Here is a 16,610-nt window from a genome sequence, read left to right as displayed (position 1 = left end):
GAGGACCCAAATGAGTCCCAACTACCACCCAAGTCACATGGAGGATATATCTTGTTAGAGGGGCAGAATTTACAATCCACAATGTACAACTGTCCTCAAACCTCACTGAGCTGGATCATATGAGTTTCAACTAATTACATCCCAAGTTAATTTTGTGCCCTCTGGAATTGTTAAGAGAGTATATTTAATGTTTCATTTTATTTCATATAATTAGTTTGAATATAATACTAAGTCTCTATCAAAAATGTCTAATTATCTGTTCAATTCAATTTCTTATGCTGGTGGCAACATGTGATCATATGATCACTTGGGACTTTATCCTCTTCATGGTCTTCATCCACAAACATTTCTAGAGTCAAGTTTAGTGATTAACCCTGGTACCTGCTGGGATGAGAGAGGCATATGCCATAACTGCTATTAGTCATTCTATTTTGCAATCTTTTCCTTGCCTTCAGTTAAAATATATAATGATGTTTTTCCCATGAATTTTTGAAAACCATGTTTTCCTTCCTTCATCAAACTTAGTGGCACTAAACTTCTTTGATTTAAAATCTTGATCCTTGGTTGTATCCACTGAAAATCAAATATAGTGAGCTTGCATGTCATACAGTCCATAGGGCTCCCTGTGCCTGTGAAGGAGGCAGGACTCCTCATATACCTTCTCTTATGTGGGCTACAGGTGTGTGCTCATGCTTACAAAAGATTCAACAAGGAGACTAGTAAGGTGAGCAAGGGCTGATGGAAGCCAGTTAACAGTAGTCACGGGAGCTTTCCTTGAGTGTTCTTCAGCACTGGAACCTCACAGCAACACAAACCAGCAACATTATTCAGACCCAAACAAAGCTTTAGAGAGATAACGTGAAAAGTCTTGGCTGGAGCATAGTTCACCCCTTCCTGAGTTCTGAGTCCTTTGCGTTCTTCATCTATAAGTTTAGTGAGTTATTGATATAACACAAATGAATTTAGTTGTAGTTCATAACAACATACAAATGTGGAAACTCACTTCTAAGAGAAATCTGGACAGACCAAGAATACAATTCTACACTTTCCATGAAGAGAGAAAATGTAGTCTTATCCAGATAACAAGGGGATTCCCGCGAAGCTCAGATACCCAACTTAAACATAGACTTCTTTATTAATAACACTGACCTTTCATTTCTGTACAGGGTAGAAAAAGAGATCAGCACTGAGAGCCACAGGTCTAGGTTCTAATTCTCACTCATCTTAGTCTTGACCCTTGGGCCAGTGAATTTCTGGCCAAAGATAATAGCAGCACTTGTAGAATTACTGTGATCCTAATGGAGGTTGTGTTGATGACTTTGCATTTTTATTGTTATTTATTTATTTATTTACATTTCAAATGTTGTTCCCCTTCCCAGTTTCCCCTTTGTAAACTCCACACTTCTGCCCTCCCCTCTGCCTCTATGAGGGTGCTCCCCTACCCACCCACTTACCCCTCACCACCTATGCTCTTGAAGGTCTTTCTACTACTCTTCCCAACCTGAGTGGCAGTTTATATCAAGGAGGGATGATCCAACATTGCTTTAAAAAAAGTAAACTTGGCATAAGTGGATTTAATATGACCAATCAGGTAAACTAGTAAAAAAAAGAAGCTGAAACTTACACACAAGCAGGTGTTATCAAAGTTTATTACCAACTGGCAGAACCGGGTTCATATTCAGGACACTTGGAAACAAAGCACAGTAAGTGCACACAGATTTTCCTTCGCCTGGATATAGAACTAAATGAAGGTATAAGGATCGATGCTTACAAATCTGAGTCTAATGGGATGTGCTAACTCTGACTCTATGTGAAAAACTGAACCATGTATTTATTGGTGCGTATCTTCACTACTCTAAATCGGTGACGTCACTATCAACCAATCAAAGCCTTGTCACATGAGACAGTCAGATAGTGAGATAGCTCAGGTGAAGGTGCTTTCTGCCCATCCCGACAGCTTGAGTTCAGTCCTTGGAAACCACGGAGCAGGACGGAGAACTGACTCTTGAAAATTATCCTTTGATTTCTGTGCATGTGCCATGGCATGCAGACCCTTCTGCAAACACACATGCATACATACAAAATAAATATGAGCAAATGTATGAAAAAGAAAAGGAAAGAAAAACCCTGGGATATTAGGGTTTGGGACACAGTGGGTTGCTTGAGTCACCCAAGAAGCCAAAGTGAGTAGCAAGAGGTTAATGAAAATGGAGACAATGCGACTTCATGAGAAGTAAATTGAATCCCAGCATCTTTTCTTTAATGGGTTGTTATTTTTAACTATATGTATATGCTTGTGTCTGCGCATTCGAATGTGGGTGCCCATGGAAGCCACGCAGAGGACAAAGGTATTTGGTCTTTGGAAGTGAAGTTACAGGTGGTTGTAAACTACACCCCACAACTAATGTGGGTAGTGGGAATCAGACTCAGGCCCTTTGAAAGAACAGTTTATGTTCCTTAACTGCTGAGCCATCTGTCCAGCCCTGAATTCCAGATTCTTAAGCTAGAAAGCGAGAGTGCCTAAGAACTACCACTGTGAACTAACACAACACAGAGTCTCCTGCTTAGGTTAATTCCCTTAACAACACCCAACTAATGTGCTCACCAGAACCCTTCTTGCAAACCCACAACTTTCCAAAGACCATTCATGGATCTTTCAGTCAGCATCATCTCTGTTAAAAAGACAAGAAATAGTCTGAAAGTCGGTCAATAGGAGCTCGGGAAAAATAAATTGTGCAATGTCCATGTAATGCAGCTGTAAAATTGATGTTAGAATAATACTTAAAATATATGAATAAACAGTATTAGTTGTAAGGCAGTGTATAGTTTATGATTCTATGGTATATATGCAAATTAGCATATGCCTACCTATACATAAATCTAAGACTTTTTTTAATGAAAGGACAAGCTGAAGATCAAAACATGTTTGCAATAATTTTCCCTTTATGGATATTTTTATTTAATACTTCCTTAAAACCTTTGGGTGGGTTGCTTAACATTTACAGAACTAATATATTTTACCTTGATGAGGTGTAGAAATTAAACCCTAGTTGTGGAAATAATTTACAAATTTTCTAAGAGCTGAGAATATATCTCAATAGTAGTGTGCTTGCTTGAAAGGTAAACACAGAGAATATCAATTAAAAAAAAAGCAAGAGAAGTTCCTTTACAAAATCAAAAAAATAAAAAAAAAGAATTTGCTATACTTTTTTCTTTTTTAGTCTGAACTGAATCTGATAAGCCTAAGGTATTGTGTTTAATATAGGTTAAATTTTGATGCACAAAAGTTTTAAATCAAAGTTAAGTTTGTCTTCCTTATCTGTGCCTGATTAGTTACAGAGTCTACTTGCAAAAATCTGAGATGATGATGATCGTGGTGGTGACAATGATGATGATCATGGCTTTTATTATCTAGAAGTCTGTCCACCAAAATAAAGGATTAGTGCTAAGTTCAGATAGAAGTGGGCAGGGAGAAGAAAGAAAAGCGTTTTTATATTTCTCCTTCCTTTTGTCTAAACCTTCTCTCTGCCCCAATTGGCTAACTGTGATCACAGATTTATCTTCCCTAGTAGACTCTCCAATCCTAGACATCGAGCTATGCACTGGCTTAGGGTGGCTAGTCTGATATTTAACTGCCTTGGTTTGAATCCCACTTATGTTTTGGCTTCTTGTAGAACATGTTGAGGTCTGCACACTGTACCTCAATGAAGCTGCTTATGAATTTTAAAAGGAGAAAAAAATCAGAACTTCACCTATCTATACCTTCTAGTTCTTTTATTATGATTCAGCTGTGCATTTAGCTTATATTTTAAAGAATTATGTGCCAGAGATAGGCGCTTACCTCTGTGCCCATCTCTTTATCTTCAATATATATTCAGACACTACCCTCATTTGCTAAAAATGTGTTACTTTTTACTCTAATTTTATGAAACATTGACACGGGTTTAAAAATCTATGTGGATCCAGAAGCTTATAATTTAAAAAAGGGGGGTTATGAGTCAGTTTAACTTGAATGTATATAATTGTTATCAAATTTCTTATAAATGACCTTGTCAAATTAGTAGTTCTTTGATAGTACTTGGATACATTTTCACTTATTTGAATGTAATAGTTCTATTCATCCCTTGAAGAACATTTCACACAAGATATTGTGATTTCATTGGCTTCCCTCTCTGCCCCCAACTCCTCCCAATGTTTTTAATATTATATGATTATATAAAGCACGTTCTCTCGCACAAGCTCTCATGCCCTCCCACAGCTCCTACTCTAAAGAGTAATGAAGCCTGACTTACAGAGATTCTGAATCAGACATGCAACAATCCCTCAACACTTCAAATGTGCCACATAAAACTTGTCTTTTGTACCAGAATTTCTACCATGTTTGGGCATGTTAACTAAAATGGGTATCTGTAAATGTGTGTGTGTGTTGGTTTTTTTTTTTTTTTTTTTTTTTTTTTTTTTTTTTTGTGTTGTAGTTTATATTTAAACCAGTAAGAATAAAATAAAAAGTACTGGCAAAAACGTGTCTGAATTGAAAGGAGTTTTACTTTTATTGGGAATGGAAAGGACTTTATGACAATGATTTAGGTAATTTTGGACCTGACAAGCCACCGTATCCTTCACACCCTCCGGGCAGGTCTTATTTGCTACAGTGATGAGGGACCACAGCTTGACAGAAGTGCCCAGAGGCATCTATTCTACAAGTGAGCGTTATATTCCACAACACTTCCTAATGGTAAAGACTGCTTATTCTATTAACCCACGTAGTCTCATCACAGACTGTCTTTTTCCACCAAATGTATTTAAATGTGGAATGTCCTTAGAAAGTTATATCCAACTTAAATGTCCATATCCTTATGTCCTAATTACTTTCCTCTGTGTCAATATAATTTTTAGGTAATGCTTTTTGCCAAAATGTGTAACATGTAAATTGTCATTCCTTAAATATAACGTTTATATTTTAAAATATAGGTATTATGATATATTCAGAATTATATTATTTTCAATGATATTCAATAAAAAACCTGTGGCATTTTGAGTGACTCATTTTTCTTCATTAAATAATCAAATTTTCTTTCCTTCAGCAAAGACATTGATTTCTGTGTGTAACTTCACAAATATAAAGAGATGCTTAGTTTATCAGCATTAGCTGCTTCTCTGCCCAGTTTTAAAGCAAACACCTCATTGTTCCTCACCCTGCTCCAGTCATTACTGAAAGCACACTCACAACCTAAGACCTCACCTATGTGGACCTGTGCATCCACTATGGACATTCAGATGCTTCCACGTGCTCATCTTGAAGGTTGAAAACGAGGTGAAATGGAAAAGAGAGAAGCTGTTGTTGCAGAATTCAGCTGTCTTTCTTGGGTGTGGCCAGGTGACTCTGGAGAAGGATTTGCTTTCTCGTCACAAGGCCTATGCACTCCCTTTTCGGTTTTAATCATTATATACTAGAACACTTGCAATCAAATAGGCCTTCATCCATCAGACATCAGATCTGACTCCAATCAGATTTTTTAATGTAGTACCATCTTCAATTTTACTCTTTCTGACATTTAAACAAAATAGAAAAATTTCATTTGGCTGCTTTCATGTTTCATTAAGTAATTGCATGATTGTGTATATAAATAGAAATGAGCTTCAAGTGTAGTGGCGTCAATTCAACAGTATTAACTGGTATTGGCTTAATCTATAAAAGCTGTCATGCTGAACACCTGATCTGCACAGTGCATTTAAAGTTGTAGTAAAGACCATATAGTGACTGTTACCGCTTTAACTTCTGTTCAGGCCACTGGCAGAAGTTAAAGGTTAGGAACAAAACTGTCTATGTGGCAGATGCATTTATACTGAGGCAGGGACTGGTAACCCTTCAGGAAATACACTGGCCATAGTTGGATTGCAGGTACCGTACAAGGTGGGTGATGGTGGAGAAATTATAGTTTTGAGGAAAATAGAAAAGTTTATAGAGAGCAATAGGATTCAGAGGCCAGAGCCTCTTCCAGAAGAAATAACACAAACTGGCTGCTCATCCAACGAGAGAAAACCCAATCACAGAACCGAGGGACGAGTTTGTACTGTTCTTTTAGCAACAGACATTTTGAAGAGAATGAGGAGGGGGGATGGAAAAGAAGGTTAGAAGAAAGAAGAAGAGAAAGGAGAGACAAAAAGAAGAGGAGGAAGGAGGAGGAGGAAGAAGAAGAGGCAGAGGGGAGGGGGAAGAGGAGAAAGAAGAAGAGGAAGAGGAGAAGGAAGGAGAGGAGGAGAAGGTGAAATAACAAAGTGAGCATGAAAGCTGTTCTTGGCAACTGCGTCCATAAATCAGAGCTAGGAGGTGTAGGAAAACCGTCTCTTCTCAACAGGCAACAGGATCAGCAAGAGTCCATTGAAGACACTGCTGCTGAGTCAGCAGCTTAGTGGGCTCCCCTAGAGGGAAAGCTCCTGAACTCCACCTCCCTCAGGGAGCCTAGTCACAGATCTGTACTCTGCTACCTGTCCAGCAGAATACCTCTAGTAAGGAGTAAAAACTTCGCTGGAACACTACAGATCTCAAGTAGGTGGAAGTCTTGGACAAAGGCTTTGCACGGGTGCTCTTCCCTGTGGCATACTGGCTCCGAGGCATTCGCCCTGTGATTCCCCTTCAGAAACTGCCAAGGTGGAAGCTGCACTCACACGTGCCAAGGCAGGAGACCTCAAGCGTGCTCTGCCCTCGCACGTGCTCTTTCTTTCCTTCACTTTGCTTTTCTTAGTCACAGCGAAGGCTGATTTAACAGAGCAGCTCTGTCCCCTTCTTCCCTTAGCTTACTTTTAAACAAAGCTTTCCAGGCTGGCACTTGTGCGCTCCCTGTGTCTGTTTTAGGTTGTCTAATTACATTTCTCGACTTCCGCCTATCCGTTCTCCTTTAGCCTGAGCTACATTAATGCCTCTTGTCGTCTTTATTAATTCTGCCACCACCCTCCCTTCTCTGTTTTCTCCATCACACTAATACTAATTTCTAATTACTTTATTCCCTTTCAACCATTAGTAATACTTATCATATTAGACCCTTCTGGCTCATTAACCACCTCAAAACAACTGGATTTGGAGGCGGGATTTTAAAAATCATTTAGAATTAGGCCTATCCATAGATTGCAGTTTTGCTTCTACAGATAGTATTTTATTCTTGAAGTCATACTGAGGACCGAGCTTGACTCCCTTGAGCACACTGAGTATGCTGCTGGAAGGAAGGGAGGGGAGGGAAGAGGGAGGGGAATGGGGGGGGGGAGAAGTCGAATGGCCTTTATTGCAGATAATACAAACCTGTACCCGAGACCCTAAAGGACTCCACTAGAACTTAACTGATGTACACGTTAGGCCACGAGGGAGAATAGAGAATCAGCACAAAAAAAAAGTAGCCTTTGTATGTAACAAAAAACACGCAGAGAAAGACACTAGACAAATAATCCCATCCATGGTGGCCTCAAAATAATAGACAAGAATAAACTTAGCCGAGGGAGAATTCGTGGGTTTTGGCTAGCCTAGCCCCAGTAGATCGGTCTACACTACAGTTCATGCTTAAGAAGCATTGCAGAAGCGAGGGTATAAAGATTGTAAGAGCCAAAAATAACAGGAGGGCAGTTACTAAACAGTATCTCCTAGAAACCACTGAACACATGGGACAGTAACTATGGCAATACCCATGGGCATGCTCACATAGGAGGGAGGAAGATTTCCATGGGGATCCTGCCAGACAAAGAACTACAGGCGATTCCCAGGGATGAGCCTCCATTATTGGTTAGACAGGCCAAGATGCTCAGCTCTGAAGCCGTAAACACACACGCAGCAAAATAGAATATCAGATTGTATTTATATATTTGTGCTTACGTATACATAGATATGCATGTACGTAAGAATGATGAAAGAAGGAGAGGCTATCAATTTGACTGTGAGCCGGAAGGGGAGGGCCTCAAGGGAAGGTACTTGGGAAGTGCTGGAGGAAGGAAGGGGAAGAGGGAAAGTGATGTAATTCTATTTTATCTGAAAAGAAAAGTATTTTAAAATGCTAAATAATAGAGGACGGCACTACATAGAAAGACCCCTTATGATCAATCAACACAGTGAATAGAGTAAAAATGGTCACGTTTCTAACAGTGATTTATAGATTCAATGCAATTGCAATCAAAACTCAAATGATGTTCTTCACAGAATTCATCTGGAAGCACAGATGATCATGGATAGTGAAACAATCCTCAGCAAACAGAGCCACCCCTGACCTCAGTCATCCTACAGAACAATAGAGACAGAGCCAGCATAGCATTAGCATTAAAGATAGACACAATGTCAGTAGAATAGAAGAGAGTTCCCATCAGTTAAATAATACAACTCCAGCCAGAAACACACTGAAGAAAAAGTACCTCATCAACTAATGGTGCATAGCTAGGGGACTGAAGTCATGTCTCTAACCTTTTTCACTTACAAATAGTCAATGATAGATCAAAGACTTTAATGTAAGCTCCCAAAGTCTAATACTGTTGAAGGAAAACATTTCACTGTAAAGGCCTAGGTAAAAACCCTTCAAAACAACAAATTCCAGTGAGAATGCACAGTAAAGGGGATCTCATATACTGTGATGGGAACACAGTATCCATGGAAATCATAAGTGAGATTCTACAGAAAACCAAACCACAGTACTTTCAAATAACACAGCTGTGCCATTTCTGTGCATACACCCTGTGTCAAGATATAACAGAGATACCTGTGCATTCAATACTGCAGTACTGGTTACAGTGACCAAGTTATGGAATCAGCCTTCGCTATCTATCAGTAGGTGAACAGATAAAGAAAATCTGTGTGTATATCCAGCGGAGCTACTCAGTCATGAGGAAGAATGAAAACCACACCATTTTCTGTAAAATCAGTGCACCTGACAATCATGTTAAGTGAAATAAAAAGACACAGGTGAATAGAACGTGTTCTTGCTATCATAAGCATTAGAATTCTTTATAGATACATAAAACCACTTGGGTGAGTGTGTGCAAGTGTGTGTGAATGTATGTATGTGTACATGAGTGTTCATGTGCATGCGAGTGTGTGCATGTGAGTATGTGTGTGCATGTGTGAGTGTAAGTGAATATGTCCATGTGAGTGTGTGCATGTGAGTATGTACATGTGAGTGTGTGTTGTGAAAATAGAAGAGAGATAGAGGAAAAAAACATAGGAAAGAGGGAAGGGGGTCCTTGACAGAGGGAGGGAAGGTGTATGAATACTACAAAGTTACAGGTTATACTTGAAAGAAACTCTCTTTGTGAACCCTATATGCCAACATACATGTTAAAAAGTAGAGTCTTTGGCTCATGCAAGCTCCTGACTCCATACAGTCTTCATGCCAATAAGCTGTGTGTTATTGACTTATATTAAGGAGATATTATTAACTGGCAATACATTAAATATATGTGTAGAGATTGTACACAGTTGATAAATCCACCCAAATTCATACAGCATTGTATGTTTTATTCTTTTCCAGAAAGTAAGATCAAACCTATTTCTCATATTGAAATAATAACCTTATCATAAAAACTATTTTCATTTTAGATACAAGTTACAGCAATTCTCCTCTTTACCAACATACACAGAGGGACCATTTTCCTCCTTATGGATAGGATCCTCTTCTGAATGTGTTCAAATAAAACTTTTGAGGACCAGCACTACATTTGGGAATAAAGTCGGAAGTGATACTTGTTTCTGGGAGGGATGCCCACCCAGCCAATCTGTTAGTCCCAGTGCAGTGAGCATACTGTAGAGCCATGCTTGAGTTCACACTGTTAGCCTTTTAATTGTCTTGAGAAAAGGTCTCATTTAGCCCAGGATGGCCACAAACTAGTTATTCTTATCCTCTCAAGAAGCAAAAAAAGTTTAAAGGCTAGAATCATTAGAATCATGTCTGATATTGCCACAGTTCAGACAGACTATTTGTTTTTTGTTTTGTTTTGTTTTGTTTTGTTTTAAGAGCAGAGTGTAAATGAATTTTTGTTAAGTGTGTTAATGTCCATGTCCATACATGAGCTTGGAAAAAGAAGGAAGTTTATGATGCAGGAAACAAAAACAGTATATGCTATATAAATGTTAACCTTGAGATGAACTGTTTTAAACTACGGAACAGTGCAGCCAGCGCCTTATGTATTTAGACTGATTTTTCTAGGATCACATCTAAGTTTGGAAGAGAAAAAGACTATTTTAAGATACTAACTTTAATTTGCATTTCGTTGATTACTAAGGACTTTGAGCATTTCTTTAAGTGCTTCTCAGACATTTGAGATTTCTCTGTTGTGAATTTTCTGTTTAGTTCTATACCCCATTATTCGATTGGGTTTTGTTTTTTGTTTTTGTTTTTTTTACGCCAATCAGAATGGCTAAGATCAAAAGCTCAGGTGACAGCAGATGTTGGCAGGAATGTGGAGAAAGAAGAACATTCTTCCGTTGTTAGTGGGATTGAAAACTGGTACAAACAATCTGGAAATCAATCTGGAGTTCCTCATACAATTGAAAATAGATCTACCTGAAGACCCAGCTATATCACTCTTGGGATGCCCCATCATGCCACGGGGGCATGTGCTCCACTATGTTCATTGCAGCCTTATTTGTGATAGACAGAAGCTTGAAACAACCCAGATGTCCCACAATGGAAGAATAAATACACAAAATGTGCTTTATTTACACAATGGAATACTATACCACTATTAAGAATGAGGACATCATGGGTTTTGCAGGCAAATGGATGGAACCAGAAAATATCATCCTGAGGGAGGTAACTCAGACCCAAAAGGACATGCATAGTATGCATTCACTAAATAAGTAGATATTAGACAAAAAAAAAACACAGAATTCCCAGGATACAGTCCATAGAACTTAAGGCTAACAAGCAAAGGGCCCAAGTGAGGATGCTTCATCCCATTTTGGAGGGAGAAGAAAGCAGTCACAGGGGGCAGAGGGAGGGAGGACCTGGGTGTGAGTGGGAAAGGAGAGGGGACAGGGGAACATAATCAGGTATTGGGGTGGGGGAGAGGAGTGAAGCCCTGAGGGCCAGCAGAATAAATGGAAACTGGCAACCTTGGGAGGTGGAAGGCAGGGGGACCCTCTAGAATGTACTAGAGTCCTGGGAGGTGAGACTCTCAGGACTCAAAGGAAGGGACTTTAGATGAAATGCCCTACCCTGGGCAGAGAGAACTTGCAGAGTCCACCTCCAGTACAAAGACAGGGCGTCAAGTGGAGAGATGGGGTTGCCATGTCACAGTCAAACACTCTGACCCATAATCGTTCCTGTCTGAAAGAACTGCAGGAGCAAAAATAGAGAAGAGACTGAGAGAAAGGAGGTCCAGAGATAGGCCCAATTGGGATCCATCTTAAGGGGAGGCTCCAAGGCCTGACACTATTACTGATGCTATGGTGTGCTTACAGACAGGAGCCTAGCATGGCTTCCCTCCTAGAGGCCCAACAAGCAGCTTACTGAGACAGAAGCAGATACTTACACCCAACCACTGGACTGGAGTTGGGGACCCTTGTGCTTGAATTAGGGAAAGACTGGAAGAAGCTGAGGAGGAGGGTGACCCCATAGGAAGAGCAGCAGTATCAACTAACCAGGACCCCTGAGGTATCTCTGACACTGAGCCACCAACAAGACAGGTCCAAGGCCTCTCAACACATATGCAGCAGAGGACTGCCAGGGCTGGTCTCAGAGTTAGAAGATATCTAACCCTTGAGAGAGTTGAGACCCTAGGAGTGAAGAGGCCAGGTGGTAGGGGGACCATATTCTCTTGGAGACGAGAAGGTGGAGGATAAGAAACTGGGAGGGTGGACAGAAATTGGGTTAATGACTGAACTGTAAAAAAATTTTCATAAAAATATACTTCAATACCTAGATAGTATATAAATTTCCATAAATTTGAAAGATATGTATAAAAGTAATTGTATTTGCTATTTTTCTTGAAGTCTGAATTATGTTACAGTTATTGACACAGAACAGAATGGATATCCTATAGGAACAAGTCTAATTAACTCATTTCTTATTTGCTTCTGTCTAAGGACAGCTATGTTTCACTCCCTGTCTTTTCTTCTTAGAAACTAGCTTTGTTGAGACCAGTACAACTGGCTTTTTATCTTATTTCATGAGTCACATGTTCTTTTGCCAGAAGTCTGCCCTTCTGCATCACCTACTATTGTCCTTCTCTGGTCTCCTTCCTAAATGTTAAACTGCAGCCACACCGAACAGTCTACATATGAACATGTACACACTATAAGCTGGGATCTGTATGTAAGAATTTGTGAATTTGTATCCCTCTGAGTATGGGTGACCTCACTTAATAGTATATATTCTGTCTATCCATTTTCCTTTATATTTCATGGTCCAATTTTCTTTACATCTAAAAAATAATCTACCGTGTGCATGCATATATTTATTCATTATTCATTGGTTGAAGGACATGCTGGTACCGTTTTTATGTTTTTGTAAATAGGGCAGCAATTAGACATGGGTGCGTGACTATTGCTATAGTGGGATGTGGAGTTCTCAGGCATTTGCCCAGAAGGGGAGTAGCTGGTTCACAGGGCAGTCCTATTTTTAATTTTTAGAGGGTCCTCCAAACTGACTGCCGTAATGGCATTGCATGTTTCAGCCTTACCAGACGTGAGTGAGAGTCCTCTCCCCAACGTGGTCTCTCCCACAACGTTTGATATTATTCTGATTGGGGTGAGGTGTTCTAGTTTCAACTCTGTCATAGAATTTCTCTTTATTTCTAGTGAATAAACCAGAAAAATATAATCAATAGTAAAAGATAGAAAACCAAACCGAAGACCCATAGGTTCAGTCAGAATGGCCTTCCTGAATAGTTCACTGTAATACATTAAAGTTGGAATCAACCTTATGTTTGTTTAGGAGTTACCTGAATCTAGCTGTGTGGTGGTTTCATTTGTAAATTTATTACACTAAAATGATTTTATAGAATGAAAGAAAACAGGAATAAGGAAGTGTATCTTTGTTCTGTGCTGAATGTTGCTCTGTTAGTGTCTTTTGGACTAAACCTTCATTAACCTAAATGCCTTTTTCCTCTTTAGGAATCAATACTCTGAATCACAATTATTTTTTATTTTATTTAAGAAACCAAACAAATAATTCCATAGTGAATCTTATGCAAGGAAGAGTACAGCTAAGACGTGTTAAGATTAGGTAAAATTGTAGTTTCCAATTTCTGTTGAGTATGACAGGACACAGGAGAGACCTGCTACCCAGTAACCCCCCAGCAATTGCATCTCACTGCTGTGTGGGTTAGTAATAGAAGCTCCAAAGATGTGTTCATCTTACTAGGGCTTTCTCTTTGGGATTAAGCTCCTCTCCTTTAAGAGTGATGACATGGAACTCTGGTGACGGAGTAGCAGGTTTATCACTTCATTTCTTGCTTAATCAACTCTTTCTGTCTATTTTGTTCCCAGTTGCTTTACATGGCCCTCCATGCCTGCTAGCCTTTGAAGTGCATATTAAAGAAGCCTACAGAAATGTTGAGCAGGTGGCTTGGATGTCACTGTCAAGAATTCAAGACACTGCCGCACACATGTAGGATGGTTACTACAACTCGTTGTTATATTGCTCTTCAGTGACCTCAACGTCAGGATTCAAAAACTGGATTCACAAACTGAATGAGAGATACCTAAGCACAACCTTTGGCATGAGTCTGGTTCATATTTTCCCATTTAGAACACCATCGTTTAAAAACTTTATCGAGCGTGTGGCTGTCATCCAGTGTTCTGCACTGAAACCACCCCTTACTGAGAGTTTGAATTTGCAGTTTAGAAGAGAAACGGATAAGCAAGGAGGTTACTTCATGTGCACACAGGTTGGCATAGGGACGACTGGAAACTGGTTCCCGTCATTTCTCATGGTAGACCAGAAAAGAAGAAGCGTTAGTGGCTTGGTGAAATTTAATGGCATCTATCCTAGCAATGGTGAGAGAAAAAAGATAAGCTGTTCTGTTCTAATTCCTCTGTGAACACAACTGGAGTGATAGGTGAAAATGAGTGTATGTTAATAATGTCAATCATTATGAGAAAATTCATAACATTAAAATGCATTGACCAAAGATAATATATTATGGTACTGTGGTGACTCTAATTCTTTTAATTGTCACAACCTCATGAGGGACACACTCCATTTTTTATCTTAATTTAACAAAAAAGGAAACAGGCTCAGGGGAGTTAAGAAAATGACCAAGCTGGCAACAGGAAATCCAAACATCAAACTCCATAGTTTTATCATGTTACATTGTCTGATTATTTTTCCTCTACAGCCATCTTACCACAAAAATAGGAACAGAATAAGATTTAGAGAAAGGGGAATCTAAATGTTTGGCAGAAACAATGACATAGCATTGTATGGTTAAGGAGTTAACCACTGCAGCCGTCCTGAGTTCTTCAGTTCAGGTTCTCAAATTTAAAAAATTTTAAACAAAGTTATTCTCCCTCTCTGTCTCTCTTTTCCTCTGACTCTTTGTGCGTGCGTGCATGCGTGCGTGCGTGCGTGCGTGCGTGCGTGTGTGTGTGTGTGTGTGTGTGTGTGTGTGTTGTGTATGGTATGTTGAGGCACACTCATGCCATGCAATTGTTTGCTTGTGGAGGTAAATGGCAATTTCATGGAGTCAGCCTTTTTCTTTCACATTTACTGGGGATCAAGCTCAGGTTTCAGACTCCCCCCCCAAATTTTTTTCCCTGCTAAGACATCCCAGTGGCCTAGAGCACTGTTTTGATTTAAAGTTGAGGGTTTGTCATGGTTTTAATTGTCAACTTGACCCAATCTACAATCACCTGGAAAGAAGTCTCAGAGAGGAATATTTTAGAACAGCTTGGCCTCCGGGCCTGAGTCTGGGGGATGCTTTGATTATATCCTTTGTGGTGAGAAGATGTGCCCACTGTGGGCAGCACCATTTCCTAGGCAGGAATTCCTGCATTAAGTTTTAGTGAGAAAGTTGAAATATAATTTGGAAAATAAAGCTTAATATTTTGGGTTTGTATATTAGCTAAATATAGTTTATTGGTACAGGAAATCTTAGGAATACAGAATAAATTAAATTTAAGGTAAAAAACCACTAACGTTGACAGGTTACAAAGTTGATTGTCTGCTGTGGACAAATCTTTTATAAAAGCAGATGCCTCTGATTCCCTTCCCCCTTCCCCTAAACAGTGGAACAGATTATGGATGTTATCGAAAGCAAGAGGACACATTTTCACACGTGACTTCAAAGCCAATCTCATTATTTTACAATCATTGCACATTAGGATAATTAAGGTGTCCTTTAATTTTCTTATAGTGGTACTTAAAGACTGAAGGTATAAACATATGGCATACATGAGTGACATTGCAAACAAAATTAGTTTTCTGGAAGACATACATACGGTAATCATATCATACTGAACACATCTCAAAACTCATTGGTTAAGAACATGGGCAAAACACAGGATAGAAGGCAGATAACAGAAAGTAGATTGCACTCTGAATAAAATTTAAATTTCTCATGATGATTTCATCTTCACAAAACAAAGTGAGCTATTTAGAAATTCTCACAGCAGAAATACTGCTGCACCTAAATTTATCTAAACTGACAAAACAAAAATTGAGGAACTGTTCAGATCAACAGGTTGGGCATCTTTTTATGCAAAATGCTGCAAGCATTATCTGCACAGCAGGAAAACAATTACAAAGCTTCTACAGCTTTTAGGACGTGGAGCTTAAAATCTCATATCTGGAAATATTTGGGAGACTACAATGCAACTTGGCATTATTTCTTTAAATGTCCTTTTCTTAATTATTATTGCTAAATGACACTTAGTTGGTTCAAGTTGTAAATTATACATACTTTTTATTAATATGTTCAGAGCTATGTTTCCATGTTTAAAAAAAATATGTGCCTTTTAGATATTCTGTATAGTTTTTAATATGTTTTTAGGACATGACAGATCACACAAGTTGTGATTTCTGAGTTTAAGGATACATCTCTGATCCCAATGGATGCACCATCTCTAATGACCCATTAAGAATTTATGAATATTATATCAGCATTTTGCAAACTAGTTACATTTTGAATCTAGATGAATGTTTTGGGTTTTCCTCTATTATTTAGAAACATTAATTAAAATTAAATGTACAAGTGTGTATTTTCATGTGGGTATGTGCATATAAATGCAGGTTTCCAGGGAAGCTAGAAGGTCTTAGATATACCTAGGTTATGAGCTGCCTGACATGGATGTTGGGAACTGAACTTGGGTCCTCTAGAAAAGCAGCAAAAACCCCTTTAACTAACTGCTAAACAAACTGCACTCTGAATAAAATTTAAATTTCTCATGATGATTTCATCTTCACAAAACAAAGTGAGCTATTTAGAAATTCTCATGGCAGAATTACTGCTGCATTTTAAATTAAATGGTATTTAATTTAAATACCTAGGCCAAGGGTATTGGTTTTCTTTAAATACCTATTAAAAAAGAAACTATAATATCCAAAAGAAGAAAATTAGGTGGACATGGGATATGTAGAGTATCTCCCCTGAGATGGGATATATATATATATATATATATATATATATATGTATGTATG

At 38.8% G+C, this 16,610-nt stretch overlaps 1 protein-coding gene across 2 annotated transcripts in view; it reads right to left on the bottom strand.

Moving 5' to 3' along the window:
- PRKG1 (protein kinase cGMP-dependent 1) overlaps window positions 1–16,610 on the bottom strand; it is a gene marked incomplete at its 5' end in the record, with an annotated part of 1,033,183 nt that overhangs the window by 27,103 nt on the left and 989,470 nt on the right. The gene's annotated exons all lie outside the window — the stretch shown is intronic.

The sequence above is a fragment of the Micromys minutus genome (genome assembly GCF_963924665.1).
Source record: "Micromys minutus genome assembly, chromosome: 2".
Classification (NCBI taxonomy): domain Eukaryota; kingdom Metazoa; phylum Chordata; class Mammalia; order Rodentia; family Muridae; genus Micromys; species Micromys minutus.
This window is presented reverse-complemented; position numbering and strand designations above follow the sequence as displayed.